At 40.9% G+C, this 14,643-nt stretch overlaps 1 protein-coding gene, 1 long non-coding RNA gene and 1 other non-coding gene across 4 annotated transcripts in view; 2 read left to right on the plus strand and 1 right to left on the minus strand.

Annotated features, from left to right (window-relative positions):
* SMIM14 (small integral membrane protein 14) overlaps nucleotides 1–10,887 on the minus strand; it is a 71,237-nt gene extending 60,350 nt beyond the window's left edge. For both annotated transcript variants that reach the window (XM_059382726.1, XM_059382737.1), the window contains exon 1: nucleotides 10,616–10,887. The gene's annotated coding sequence lies outside the window, so the exon portion shown is untranslated. The remainder of the gene's footprint in view (nucleotides 1–10,615) is intronic.
* Nucleotides 9,278–14,643, plus strand: part of LOC132005532 (uncharacterized) — a 58,234-nt gene continuing 52,868 nt past the window's right edge. Inside the window, exon 1 of the long non-coding RNA XR_009400821.1 lies at nucleotides 9,278–10,187. This is a non-coding gene — a long non-coding RNA (uncharacterized LOC132005532). The remainder of the gene's footprint in view (nucleotides 10,188–14,643) is intronic.
* On the plus strand, nucleotides 13,114–13,256 carry LOC132009516 (small nucleolar RNA SNORA67). The gene has a single exon (XR_009401983.1). It is a non-coding gene; the product is annotated as a small nucleolar RNA SNORA67 (small nucleolar RNA).

Below are 14,643 nucleotides of genomic sequence, written 5' to 3' on the forward strand. Positions count from 1 at the left end.
CTCTTACAAAGATCCCTTCGGAGCAATACAGAAATTACATAACTATCAACTGACTTCCTATTACTTCTTACTAATGACATACTTTTAAACACATTTGCATCTCTGATGGGAAACGGGCAAGGAAAGGAAGCAGACACAAGTTCAAATTAGTCAATCATTTACTAAAAATTGTGCTAAAGCTATGCCTGGGAGAAGTTAAAGACATTTTAAAAATTTCAATGTTGAAATAAACCCCGTTATATAGCCTAAATAGTCACAATTCTTTGTTCTTAGGAGTTAAGACTCCGTGGATTCTATCATGACAAGTTCTAAAACTCAAATTAATAGCCAAGCAATTATAGTTACAAATTCCTTGTATTTCCTTTACCGATCCCAACAGGATGACCCTATACTGTTCCATCTAGAGCCATTTACAAGAAAAAATACAATTAAAACCCAACTCTGAAATTCTTACAAAATATTTTTACGATAACAAAAACCTTTAAAACACCCTTTCAAAGAGAGCATACAATTCAAAAGGAAAAAACTAAAGCAGGCTAGAAAGGATAACAACAAAATACTTTCCACAGAGTGGAATGCTAATGTATACAAGAAACAAGGTGAATGTGACCAACAGGCTTGTTGTGTAAGACATCACTGTATGGGTAAGATACACATGAGAGAATGACAAGTCTTTGCTTACTCATAATTCAACAAATCACAACTTGTCAAGTTGTACTATTAAAACTTTGGGGATGCAGCAGTTCTCACCTTGTCATTTAAAGACAAAAGAACTGAGGCCCAGACAGCTTCAGCGACTTACCCAACATCACCAAGCAGACATGGGATTCAAACCCATGTCTTCTCTTAGTTCTCCTTTCCTCGGAAGGATATATCTAACAAGTTTCAGGGGACTAAGTAACTGGAAGAGGAATTTAGAGGATATTAAAGAAATAAAAGGCATCCCCTACCTCTAAGAGCCTGCAATCAAGTTAATTATTAATTATAATTAACCCACAGAATAATAATTACATACCAGCATATAATTAACAGCCAAAATAAATGTCACAGACAAATGACTTCTCAGGAGAAAGCTAAAATCGAAGAAAAGAACTACTCTCCTCAACTAACCTTCTATCCCATTGCTTCTGAAAGCTTAACACTTGGAGGTCATCAAGAATTTCCTCAGCTCTTCAATTCCTCCACATCTCTGCGGCACGCGACCCAGGGCTGCCACCACTCTTCTGGAAACTCAGTTAATGTGTCCCTATTTCCCTATGTCTGAGACACTACCTTCTCTTTCCTCAGTGACCTTTTTCCTCCCTTACCTATTTGACTGTATTCTAGGAATCACCTTAGGCTAAAACATCATGGGATAGCAGAAAGAGTTCATCTTAGATACATGATTCAAGTTACGGCACTACTGAGAAAAGGATAAATTAGCTTCTCTGTGACTTCAGTTTCACTATCTATAAAACAGGCATGATAACAGAAACTATTTTTAAAGGGTTGTTTTGAGGATCAAATGAGAATGTGTACAAGAGTGCTTTTTAAGCTATAAAATGCTCTAGGCCAATTCAACTCTAAGCCCTTAGATTTGAAATTTATCCTCAAATCTCAGCCCAAGATCTCTGTATACTGCTTTGGTATGTTTGTATTCCCGTAAGGCTCAGCTATCACTCTTCTGCATAAAAGAAAAAGAGCAGAAAGAAGTCCTCTGTTCTGAATCTTGGTCCCTCACCTATGAATTTCCCTTTCTGGCTGTTTTTTACTTTTGTACAATCCCGAAGATTCTCTCAAGATCTGGGGTAAGATTTATCATGAATGATCAAACAAAGAAAACTTTTCAAACAAATGATCTTTGTTTATATTCATATCATAATCAAATACCATAACCAATATCATAACCAAAATTTTCATACTCCGAAATGTTTTTTAAAATTTCTACTCAAAAGTACATATAAGTCAGGCGCCTGGGTGGCTCAGTGGGTTAAAGCCTCTGCCTTTGGCTCAGGCATGATCCCAGGGTCCTGGGATCGAGCCCCACATCGGGATCTCTGCTCTGCAGGGAGCCTGCTTCCTCCCCTCTCTCTCTGCCTGCCCCTCTGCGTACTTTTGATCTCTGTCAAATAAATAAATAAAATCTTTAAAAAATAAAAAAATAAGTACATATAAGTCATATTCTGAATAAGAAAATTTTAAACTAAGGAAAAAAGGTTGTTTTTCCTAAGTTAAAAACAAATATTCAACAGAAGATGACAGAAAAATTCCATATGATATCATCCCAAATCACAGTGGATAGAAGTTACGTAGTTAAGAAAACAGTTTTCAGTAGCTGTATTACAAAATATTACTGTGTTCTGAAATTGTGAAGTGTATCACAAGTCGTAAGTTTGTGAATGATTTACATAATTCAAATAAATTAAGAGTGGAATCAAGATTTTTTATCTCATTCATTTGCTTGCCTATATGATTTCTTCAACAGAAAGGAATTATGGCTTCTGCTCTCCAACCTCATGTAACTCCTCTCAATAATGTTATGGCTAGATAACATTTCTATACATAGATGCACATAAATGCCATTCACGATGACAGGAAAAATGCTCAGAACCACTGAGATAAAGAAACCAATACTATCAAAAAATGAAATTTGAATAAATATCACAGTTTTTTTAAAGTCTTCAAAATTTTAAGCAGGTCACTTTCTTTTACATTACCTTTGCTAAGAGTAAGAAACAAAATACATACTATGCAAAAAATAAATAAATAAATAACTTATATTTTAAAAAGTATGTTGTAAGATAAAAAAGACAGCAGGCAGAACACTGACCTCTAAGTCTGGTGCACATACCATGAGGATGTTTACTGCACTCCTATCCTGACTTGAAACATTTTAGCTATTTTAGCTATTAAATTCTGGAAACACTATACATGTAGTACTTGTCAATGAGTGCAGTCAAGCAAAAATCAGCTTCGTTTTGTATTTTTACAAAGCTGAGACATCTGTGCTTTGATCTAAATTTAAAAAAGGAAATGAAAAGTCAATATGAAAATAAGCAATGAGAAAGTAACTTTCTCCAAAACAAAAGCACTGAAGTTTAAAATGTTATAAACAAAATTTAAACCCTATTATATATTTTTTAATTGGGTATTAGTTTAGAACCAAGATTTTAATTTTTCAAAGAAATAAATTTTTTAAAGTAATACACATTTACAGTTTTAAAATTCAAATACAAAAAGGTAAAAAAAAAAAAAGGCAAAGTAAAAGGTACTCGCCTCTCCTCTAAGGCAATGTCTATTAAAAACTCTCATGTAAATTTTCTAGTAAGTATAAGTACATGCATGTGGTATACACTTGTCAAGTTATGATTAAAGTCACTACATTTCAAATCACTAAAATGTCTTATATATAATTTTTTTAAAAATTATTAGACCGGTTACTCTAATTATTCAGAGCTGAGGGTAACTTTTAAGAGCCAATGTTCATCACAATATCATTTATAATGGCAAAAACTGGAAACTACATTCATGTTCAACATTAACTGAAAACCTCCAGTAATCAGTTTATACAAAATATCTTCTAAAATGTAGCCAGTAAAGGGATGCCTGGCTGGCTCAGTCTGAAGAACATGTGACTCTTGATCTGGGAATCCTGAGTTCAAGCCCCACATTGGGTGTAGAGGTTACTAAAAAAATAAAGAAAACTTTCAAAAACAGTAATAAAATGTAGCCAGTATTTAGAAAGTTTCTAAGGCCATGGTAAAAAGCTCATTAAGTTAAACAAACAAACAAACTAAAAACTAAAACAAAACAAAATGAAGACACAAGCTTATGTGGGTATTGTATCTCATTTACACCAAAGGTACATTTTAAATAAATAAATAAATAAATAAAACATTGGAAGAAAATACACATACAGAGTTAACTTCTGAATGAGATTATAGATTTTGTTGTTTTGGGCTTCATATACTACTATCTCTTGCAGCTTTTCAGTAACAAGGATGTCTTGTGTTAAGAGGGATGGATTAGAAATGCATATCCAAGGTGCCTGGGTGGCTCAGTGGGTTAAGCCTCTGCCTTCAGCTCAGGTCATGATCTCAGGGTCCTGGGATCGAGCCCCGCATCAGGCTCTCTTCTCAGCAAAGAGCCTGCTTCCGTCTCTCTCTCTGCCTGCCTCTCTGCCTACTTGTGATCTCTCTCTCTCTCTGTGTCGAAAAAATTGAAAAAAAAAAAAAATTTAAAAAAAGAAAAGAAATCCATATCCAGTTCAGGTTTAAATAGAACAAATCAATTCATGAAAGTAGTTCTACTAGTGTATTCTGACAGCTGGAACAAGTAGGTTTACTTATTTTAACTTCTAGGATTCTGTAAGACAAAAGACTAGTCAATACCGTTACAACAAAGTCCAAGGTCAAGGGAAAATTGGGTTTGAATCTCAACAGTACCAGGTCCTTTATCCTGGGCAATTTACCTAACTCACCAGAACCTGTTTCCTCTTTTCCGTGTAAATTAGGGATAACAATCTGATTTAGAGGACTGATGTGACAGGTAAACATAAAGTATGCAAAGGAACTCAAGGGACTGATAAATATCACCATAAATAGTAAATGCCATTATTACAGATATTCAACCAGTTAACTGTATTTTAATTTCAAACTCAAAATAATTTTCAGCCACTTTTCAAAATGGCTTTGAAAGTACCCACAATGCCCTTTACACAGATGCAAAATCTACTCCTATGTGCCCAACTACAGAAACAATTATTCACATGGTTTTAGTATTTATTATGTAGACCAAAGCATGAATATACACATAAATATAAGCCTATAGTAGTTAACAGTCTCAGAAGTTTTATGATTTTTTTTTTTTAAGATTTTATTTATTTATTTGACAGAGAGAGAAGTCACAAGTAGGCAGAGAGGCAGGCAGAGAAAGAGGAGGAAGCAGGCTCCCCGCTGAGCAGAGAGCCTGATGCGGGGCTTGATCCCAGGACCCTGAGATCATGGCCTGAGCCAAAGGCAGAGGCTTAACCCACCTAGCCACCCAGGTGCCCCTATGATTTTTTTTTAAAGATTTATTTATCTGAATGAGCAAGTGAAAGCGAGCAGCCAAGAGGGACAGGGAGAGGGAGAAGCAGACTCCCCCCTGGTCTATCCCAGGACCCCAGGATCATGACCTGAGCCTAAAGCAGATGCTTACCTGACTGACCCCACCCAGGTGCCCCAGAAGTTTTGTAATCTTAAAAAAATCCTAATATAAGCCAAAATATAACAAAGAACAGTTGGGAGTGCTAAACTTTTTGCAGAACCTTTACATTCCATATACTAATAGAGCACTATTTGTCAGTACCAACTTAGACAATTTAGTATCTTATATTGAGGTTTTGTTCTAAGTCCTATTAAATTATATGGGAAAAGATCACAAATAATTCTTCTCAACAATGTACCATCTTTTACAAGCATAGATTAAAGTTGTGATCTTTCTTCATTTATTCCATCAGCAAGCCTACTGATTATCTAATTGGTCCTCTCTGACCTCATGGGCCTCCCAACGAAATAGGCCAGATAGCCACCGACAATTAAATACAAAAGGTGAAGTGATGGGAGCAGACATATGGCTATTTACAGAAGCCTGAGGTGGGCAAGGACAGAGCTTGGGTAAAGGTCTTGTGCGACCTGAGCCTCCACAGATAACAACCAGGTTTAAAAACTGGGAAGAGACTAAAGACACATAGTATTTCTCTAGATTAAGTTCCCCACCTTAAGAAAAAACCAACACACCAAACAAATTTAAAATTTTTTTTAACTCATTTGGAAAGGGGTCTTCCAGTGAGAAATCTATTCAGTTTACGATGATCAAGTAATAGTCCCAAGTAGTAAATCACCCAACTTAATGGAGAAAATGCAGGAAAAATTCAAATGACTATACAAGCAGACAGAAAGTGACAGGTTTCTGGTGTGTGGAACACAAGGTAATGCACAGAAAGGAGAAAACACTTCAAATACTTAAAATTTAAGCCTGATAGGCACTCAATACAACAAAGCAGGAAGACCTAGGAGTGTTTGCAGAGGTCATCTTCTGCAACTTTGCCTGTGAAACTTCAGTTAAAAAGCCCAACAAAACAACGGACTTCATTAAGGACTGGATTGGAAATGGGACAGAATACACTATCTCACCCTTAACAAAAACATGGCCTTTCAAACCAAAGTACTGTGTACAGTTCTAAACTCTAGTTCAGAGGCAGTCAAGTACAATGATTAACAGATGTATTCAAACCCAACTTTCTGCCACTTACTATGTCACAGTTCCTTCACTTGTAAAATGGGAGTAGAACTACCTGAGTTGTTCTGCAATTAAATGAAAAAACATGTAATTTTTTAGCATAATACCTAACATATAAGAGTGTTCCCCAAAATGGTAGCTATCATTACTACTATAAAGCATGAAGTAATCTCCCAGAGAAAAGCCATTACAATATCAAGAGACATTCTTAAACAGTGATATGCATTAAAATCACCTCAAGGGCTTGTTGAAAATGCATATTCCTAGGACCCATTCCTCCCAGGGATTAATTCTACAAGTCTAAAGCAGAATGTGGGGGGAATAAAAAATTAAACATAAAAATAAAACATAAGGTGGCGCCTGGGTGGCTCAGTGGGTTAAGCCTCTGCCTTCCGCTCAGGTCATGATCCCAGGGTCCTGGGATCGAGCCCAGCATTGGGCTTTCTGCTCAGCAGGGAACCTGCTTCCCTTCCTCTCTCTGCCTGCCTCTCTGCCTACTTGTGATCCCAGTCTGTCAAATAAATAAATAAAATCTTAAAAAAAAAACAAGAACATAAAATAGAATGTGGCCATTCTCTAACCCAAACATCAAGTAAGAGAATCAAGGTACTACCCTATTTAAAGGAAAAAAAAAAAAGGGCTAAAAAACGAGGGTTCTTCCATTCAAAGAACTAATCTAAAACAGTATGTTCAAGAGGAATACACACCGGCTCAGCAAGTTCATTCATTCAACTAACATTCACTGAGTTCCTACAGTGAAAAGGATAGACAAGGTCCTCATTCTCTCAGATGAATTTCTAGTATAGGAAACAGAATATATAAGTAAGGAAATTCCAGATAGTACAAAATGTTATGAAAAGAGAATGGAGAGATAATTAGGGAGTAATCTTCTCAAAGAAACATCTGGGGGCACCTGGGCAGCTCAGTCATTAAAGTGGCTGCCTTCCGCGCAGTTCATGATCCCAGAGTCCTGGGACTGAGCCCCACATCGGGCTCCCTATTCAGCAAGAAGCCTGCTTCTCCCTCTCCCACTCCCCCTGCTGTGTTCCCTTTCTCTCTGTATCTCTCTGTCAAATAAATAAATAAATTCTTTTAAAAAAAGAAAAAAAACATCTGAACTGAGACTTGAATGACATGATACAATCAGCCACAGCAAGATCTGGAGAATACTGAAGCCACAGGGCACAGCAAGTGTAAATGCCCTAAGGCAGGAACAAGCCTGGCAAGTTCCAGCAACAGTGCCAGTAGGGCTGGAAAACAGGAAGAAACTGACGTGGCCAGGCTCCCGGATACTAATCTAAGCAGAGGGATATATGGTGAGTTAAGGGAAGGAGGCAGGGCCAGAACATGTAGTGTGGATTTTATTCTGAACATGATGGAAGGGTTTCCAAAAAAAGGGTAACATAATCTGATTTGCACTTTAACGGATCTCTTAGGCTGTGGTAAGGGGAATGCACCACAAAAAGACAAAGTGGAGGTTAGGAGACCAGGAGGTTAATACAGTATGCCAGGTAAGAGATCATGAGAGCTGGCAAAAGTGGAAGCAGTAGCAAAGGGAAGTAGTAGCCAAATTTAGAATACATATATTAAACACTATAATTAAATGCAAATCAGAGAAAAAGAACTAAGTTGCAAAATAAGTAGTAAGCATCTGGGACTCATTATCCAAGAGATACAGAATAAAAATTGAGATTTAAGGTATATTTATGACTAAGGAACGTGAATGGGTTAATAGCATATTTAGGATACTTCCTAATAAATATTTATCCTCTGAAGTTGAGGTGAAGGGGACATTTCCTTTCTTTTGGCACCACCAAGAAGGCACTGGGCTAAACAGGCATACATCCAACACCCTTAAGTTTGATTCATAAAGTAAAATCTTTCAGGACCTTACTGACAGAGGCCTGGCCAGGTGGTCAGCATCTGGAGCATAGTGTAACTATGGAACAGATCTAATGCTTTACCTGAATCAAATCACTAAATCAGTAAAACCCTTTTAAACTTTCTATCGTCAGCTTAGGCTATTCTGTCCCTGCTCTCCCATGAGTTAAACAAGAAAACATTACAGTGACACACAATGCACGTTAACTTCTTAATGTTATCAAAGAAGTCTGGGAGGAAATCTTTTAAAACCACGATTTTAGAGACGCCTGGGTGGCTCAGTCCGTTAAGAGTCTGGCTAGGGTCATGATCCCTCCTGGGATTAGTCCCTATCGGGCTCCTTGGTCCGCGGGGAGCCTGCTTCTTCCTCTGCCTCTCCCCACTGCTCATTCCCTTTCTCTCTCTCTCTCAAATAAATAAATCTTTAAAAAAAACAATAAAACAATTATTTTAATCATTATGATTTTGCAAACACATAGTGAATATACCCTAAAATTTAAGGCCCAAAAGTCCCTCTCCACCAAAACATAAATTCTCACTCCAAAATACTACCATGTAGGAAGAACAGGTTACAGAAAAGCATATGCAGTATAATATCACTTTTGTGTAAAATGTGTAACTGCAAAAAAGAAGTCTGGAAGGATATAAATCACTGCCAACATTTTGATCATCTCTGGATGGCAGGATTATCAAGGACTTATTTTCTTCCTTTTTCCTTATAAACTGTAATAATTCTCCAATTATAAACTATTTCATGTAAGCCAGAATATTCAGTTCACATTACATAAAAGGTTAAAAAAAAAAACCCACTTCAAGGCAACCTAATTTCATTTATCCAAATCAGCAGGATTCTAGCTATGTTATTTTTTTTTTTTTATAAAGATTTTTATTTATTTGTTAGAGAGAGAGATACAGAGCGCAAGCACAGGCAGACAGAGTGGCAGGCTAGAGGCAGAGGGAGAAGCAGGCTCCCTGCCAAGCAAGGAGCCCGATGTGGGACTCGATCCCAGGACGCTGGGATCATGACCTGAGCCGAAGGCAGCCGCTTAACCAACTGAGCCACCCAGGCGTCCCTCTAGCTATGTTATTAAGGAAAAAGATCTCAACTGCACACACAGCACACAGGAGAAAAAAATTTGTTAAGAGGCCCATGATCTACCACACAAGGAAACACCCTTCAAGGAAGTGGTCTAAATGCCTAAGTACTCTTCCTGAATTTCATAAGGTGCAATCAATTAGCACATACTTCTGCTGTTCTTTCTTGCCATTTACCAAAGAAACACCTCAACCAGTTAGTTCTCTGGGGACCAAATAAAGGGGGGGGGGGTCCCAAGTTAGGGCGAAAAGGAGGTTTGGCCCTCTGGTCTCCTTTGTACTGTCCAGGGGTGCGGAGGGCGGCAGGGCTTGAAGCAGGCTACACCAGAGGAATCTGCGTGGCAGATCACCTGAAGTGGAAGGGAACACAAGCTTTCTACAATCTCCACTGAACTGGGCCGTGAAACCACCTCCTAAATCTCAAGGCTAAAACACCTGAAAGGGCTTGTGTATGTAGAGCTGCCAACGGTTTCTGACAATAACACAAAAACTGGAAGGGCTCTTCAACAAACGCAGGTATTACAGGCGTGAGGCTCACTCGACTCGCGATGCAAAAACCAAGACACATTCTCTTATTAAGGCCATACCTTCGATTCTGCAAACTAGGACAACTCAAAACACCATACTGACTTTCTACAGCCAACAAACATCATCTTGGCTAAAATCCAAACACACGTAGAAGCAGCCACTTTGGAAAACTTTGGCTTTAAACGGCAACACTGGACTTCAAGTGCTCCGGTAACCAGTTTGCTGCACATTATGGCTTATAAAGGGTGCTACCTCTTTACTGTCAGCTCTGGTTCCACTTACTGAACAAGAAATAAGGAATACTTTCAATTCGCACAATAAGGACTAAAAAAGCTCCCGCTTTCTGGAAGGCAGCTTTCCTGTCTCGTCAATCACAACAAAGGACGCATCCTAATGAATTCATCAAACCTAGAGAAAGAGAGGTAAATGATACAGTGTGGATTTCAGGGTTTGTGGGTTCTTCCTTCCAGCTACGACTCTCTTCTTTTTACTCCATTATACGCCTCCACCCGAGCTGACGGTCTTGCCCTAAAAATAAAACCACCCGTGGCTACCGTCCACTTTCCTGCTAAGCCCCGACTCTGGTTTCCTGCAGAGAAAGCCAAATCGCAGGCTCTCTGCCTCGCTCTTCGCCGGGGGGGTGGGGGGGCGGGTAGGGCGCGGGTTCGGCAGCAGCGGGCTTCTCCCGGTGCAGAGTCACCAGACGGGCCGGAGAACCACGGAGCCCGAGGAGCCAGCCCCGCTCTGCCGCAGCCGCCGCAGTCCCCCAGAGCCTGAGGAGCCCCCAAGAAAATCAGGGTGAGGGGAGGGTGGGCCGGCAAACGGCGGTGGTCGAGGGGGAGACACTCACCCGCCCAGACAACAACCGACGGGGCGGGGAGGATGGGGGCCGGGACCAAGGCTCGGCAGAAAGACCGCCTGGAGCTTCCGGAACGCTGCGGCTGCTCGGGACGCCGCGGCCGCTGCTGCTCCTGGCCGCTGGCTTCCTCCCCTCCTCTGTTTTGATTCGATTGACCACGTCACTCTAAGCCACGAGACCCGGATCTGCCGGCTCCCGCGGGCGGCGGCGCAACAGATTGCAGCGACTCGAGACCCCAGCGGCCCGCCTGCGGAGCATGCGCGCGCCCTGCGCCTGCCCAGTGCGTCGGGGTAGGCGGGGCGGGCGCGCTCGCTACGGGCGCGAGCCGCACGCTATTCGTGGGGGCGCAGAGCGCGGGGGTTGCAGTTCCGGTTGGGAGGGGTGGGGCCGAGCTCAGCGAAGTGGAGAGGGCGAGGCCCCGCGACGGTTGAACTGGCCCGCGTAACCTCGGTTTCGTCTTTGGTGAACAATGTCCTTTGCTGTGCGGCTCCCTTTGCGTGGTTTGCTGGCTCTCTCTGACCCGAGCCCTTAGAATAGCGAGGGGAGAAGCAGAGGTGGGCGCAAGTTCGTGTCTGCTAAGAAAGGGTACCTCTGTAGAGTCGTGGGGTTTTTGTGTTGGTGTGTGTGGTGTAGTGTTTGGTTTTTGGTTTGGTTATTTGGGGGGGAAGGGGCTGGGGATTTTTTTTTGGCTCACTTAGGCCCGGGTGAAAATTGGAGATGAGAATTTAGTTCGATGCACAGAAGTATGTCAAATGTAGCAGTTATTGAACCCTTTTACCCGACCTAACGTTTTTGCACCCGGAAAGCTATCTAAAATCAAGCTCAAGAGAAATATTAAAGGGAATATGTCACCAACCATGGCTTGCTGCTCGGGAGATGGGGAATGGGCAGGGGGGAAGCTCTGTTGGACAGCAGCCCTTAGCCTTTGTTGCCAGAATAAGGATACTATTTGGGGAGTAAAAACCTCACTTCTTTGGGAACTAGTTTGGTCCTTCCTCCACCCCCATTCTGGCCTTCCTAGTATCCCAGCTAAACCTTTGGTGCTCTGGAAATTTCCTAGAATGGCAAAACCTAGGGCTACTCTGTTTTAGGTCCATAAATGAGCAAACTTTAATTAGAACAGGACCAGTGGCAAAATAAAAGCGAAAGTTCCGAACAGGTTTCACAGAGGCATATCCTCCACCTGTCTTGCAGAAGAGGTGAAAGTTAGCCGTAAAAAACTGCCTTTCACTGTGACTTGGCCGTTTTACCTCTCTGAATTTCTACCCAGCCACTCTAAATCCTCTCGCCTGAGTCACCTTCAGCAAGTTAGTAGTATAGTCTGCAAGATCTTTTTAATGCAGGCGGGTATTGCACACAGATAAAGATTTCTAGAAAATTAAAAGTTTTTGGTAAAACTCAAAGTGTTTCTTCGTTAATTTACAGATTACCAGTAAGTAGAAGTCAAACTTCTTGGCCTTACTCTGCCATCTTTAACTCTGTTTCCTCAAAGTTACAGAGCTTGAGGTGGGATTTAATGCCCTAATGAAGTTCATGTACTGATACTATATAGCAGAGGGTTTTTAATGTGTGGAACTTTAATTGTGGAACAGAAAGTCTTAAATGCTTAGGTGCACTCATGTGCACAGATGTGTTTGAGAACATTGTTTAAAACAACAGAATGTCACAAAACTAGAATTGGACAGGTTGTTGCAAAATTATCAATCCCTGCTTTATGAACTATATTACAGGAAAGTTAAGATGTTAGGATCCTTGGTAGGCAGCTTCCAAGGTAACCTCCAGTGATTCTCACCTCTAGAAATGTAGTCCCCCTCCAGCCCTTTGAATCAGTACTGGTCCCATCCATAGAATACAGCTGAAGGTGTGTGACTTCTGAGGCTAGGTCATAAAGGCACTGATTGCAGCTTTCCACTTCATTCTTTTGGATTGCTTGCATTGGGGGAAGCTAGTGTACACACACCTCCACTCAAACAACTCTGTAAAGGGACCACGTGGAGAGGAACAAGAGCCTCTACCAACAGCCTCACCAACTTGCCAGCCATGTGAGGGAACTGCTTTGACTGGGCTGATCTTGTAACCTTAGCCAAGCATTGGATGACTGCATCCCTGCCCACCATCCTCTTGCAATCCATGAGAGAGAAAGGGCCAGCTTTATTCCCAGACAGTGATACAGGGTCTTACATGGTTTATGCCCAATGGTAAAGCTCAACATTTCTAAACTTTAATCAATAGAAAGACAAAATGTGTGTGATTCTATACATAAAGTAATTTGAAGAATAACATAGAATTCCTACCACAGTACCCAGAACATAGTAGATACTGAATAAATACTTCTTAAATTATCTTTTATTTATTGGGGGGGGGGGGTAACAAAGCAAGATTTGAGTGATAGTAAATCAAAGTTTCTTGACAGTACAAAGCCCCCAAAGAGGTAGAGGACCCAAAAGAGTTACCCAATAAATAATTTTCTTAAAGATGTATCCATTTTAATCCAAGCTGATTCGCTCTCCAGGGGGCCTGCTCATGCCTCTCTTCAGGAAAGCAGCAACTTGGAAGAAAATCCGGCATGCCTGAGGTTGCTGGGGGAGAGGGCATGTCTGTTTCCTTTGACTTCCTTTGGCTGCCTACACTCAACTCCAGTCCCTTCTGGCTCAATTGTGTCCCCTCCTCGAGCTCATGCTGTCGTGTTCTCTCCCCTGACCTAGGCCAGAGGCATTGATGTGCAGCAGGTTTTTTTAATCATCAACTATGACCTTCCCACGAGCAGGGAAAACTATATCCACAGAATTGGTCAGTGGATGATTTGGCCATAAGGGTGTGGCTATTAACATGGTGACAGAAAAAAACAAGAGGACTCTTTGAGACATCAAGACCTTCTACAACACCTCCATTGAGGAGATGCCACTCAATGTCACTGACCTCATCTGAGGAGCTGTCCTGCTACCTAGCCCCACCCAGGGTTCAGTCTGGGGGACTGAAGAGGAGCAGGAGGGGGAAGGGAAGGGAACCAAGGGATGGACATCTTGTCATTTTTTTCTTTGAATAAATGTCACTTTTTGAGGCAAAAGAAGGAACCGTGAAAAAAAAGATTTATCTATTTTAGAGAGACCATGTGTACAAATGCATGAGTCAGGGGAGGGGCAGAGGGAGAGACTCTTAATGAGGATTCCCTGCTGAACCCAGTGCTCAAGGCAGGGCTCAATCTCAGGACCCATGAGATCATGACCTGAGCAGAAACCAGGAGTCTGATACTCGACTGAGCCACCCAGATGCCCGTGGACACACAAAATTAAAAGACACAACATTTGGAAAATACTGGGAATAAATACTGATAAAGGAGTAATACCATAATATATGAAGAACTCATACATATCCATACAGAAGAAATCAATGCCACTAATACTTGTATAGGTATAGAGTATGAACACAAAAAGAGTTGAGATACAAAAAAATACAAATAACTAATACTTGAAAATCTTCAATCTCGTCAAAATGCAAATTAAGGTGTGCTTGGGTGGCTCAGTCAGTTAAATATCCAACTCTTGATCTCAACTCCGGGTCTTGATCTCAGGGTCATGAGTTCAAGCGCCACATTGGACTCCATGCTGCGTGTGGACCCTACTCTAAATAAATAAATACATAAGTAAATGCAAATTAAAGTAAATTTCCTTTGTAAACTACTACTTTATAGAGATTCTTAGATTTTTATTTTTAAGCAATCTCTCCACCCAACATGGGGCTCAAAATTCACAACTCTGGGGTGCCTGGGTGGCTCAGTGGGTTAGATCTCTGCCTTCGGCTTGGGTCAGGGGCTCAATCCCAGGACCCCGGGATCATGACCTGAGCCGAAGGCAGAGGCTTAACCCACTGAGCCACCCAGGCACCCCTTAAAATAGATTTTTAAAAAGTTAACCACGTTTTATATAATGGAGAAAAAAAATCAAGAAATCATCTAAACATATAATGGTAATGGAATGGATGAATATGTTAAATTATGTGCTAGGGATTAACAAACTTGA

Source organism: Mustela nigripes, chromosome 1 (assembly GCF_022355385.1).
Source record: "Mustela nigripes isolate SB6536 chromosome 1, MUSNIG.SB6536, whole genome shotgun sequence".
NCBI classification, from domain to species: Eukaryota; Metazoa; Chordata; class Mammalia; order Carnivora; family Mustelidae; genus Mustela; species Mustela nigripes.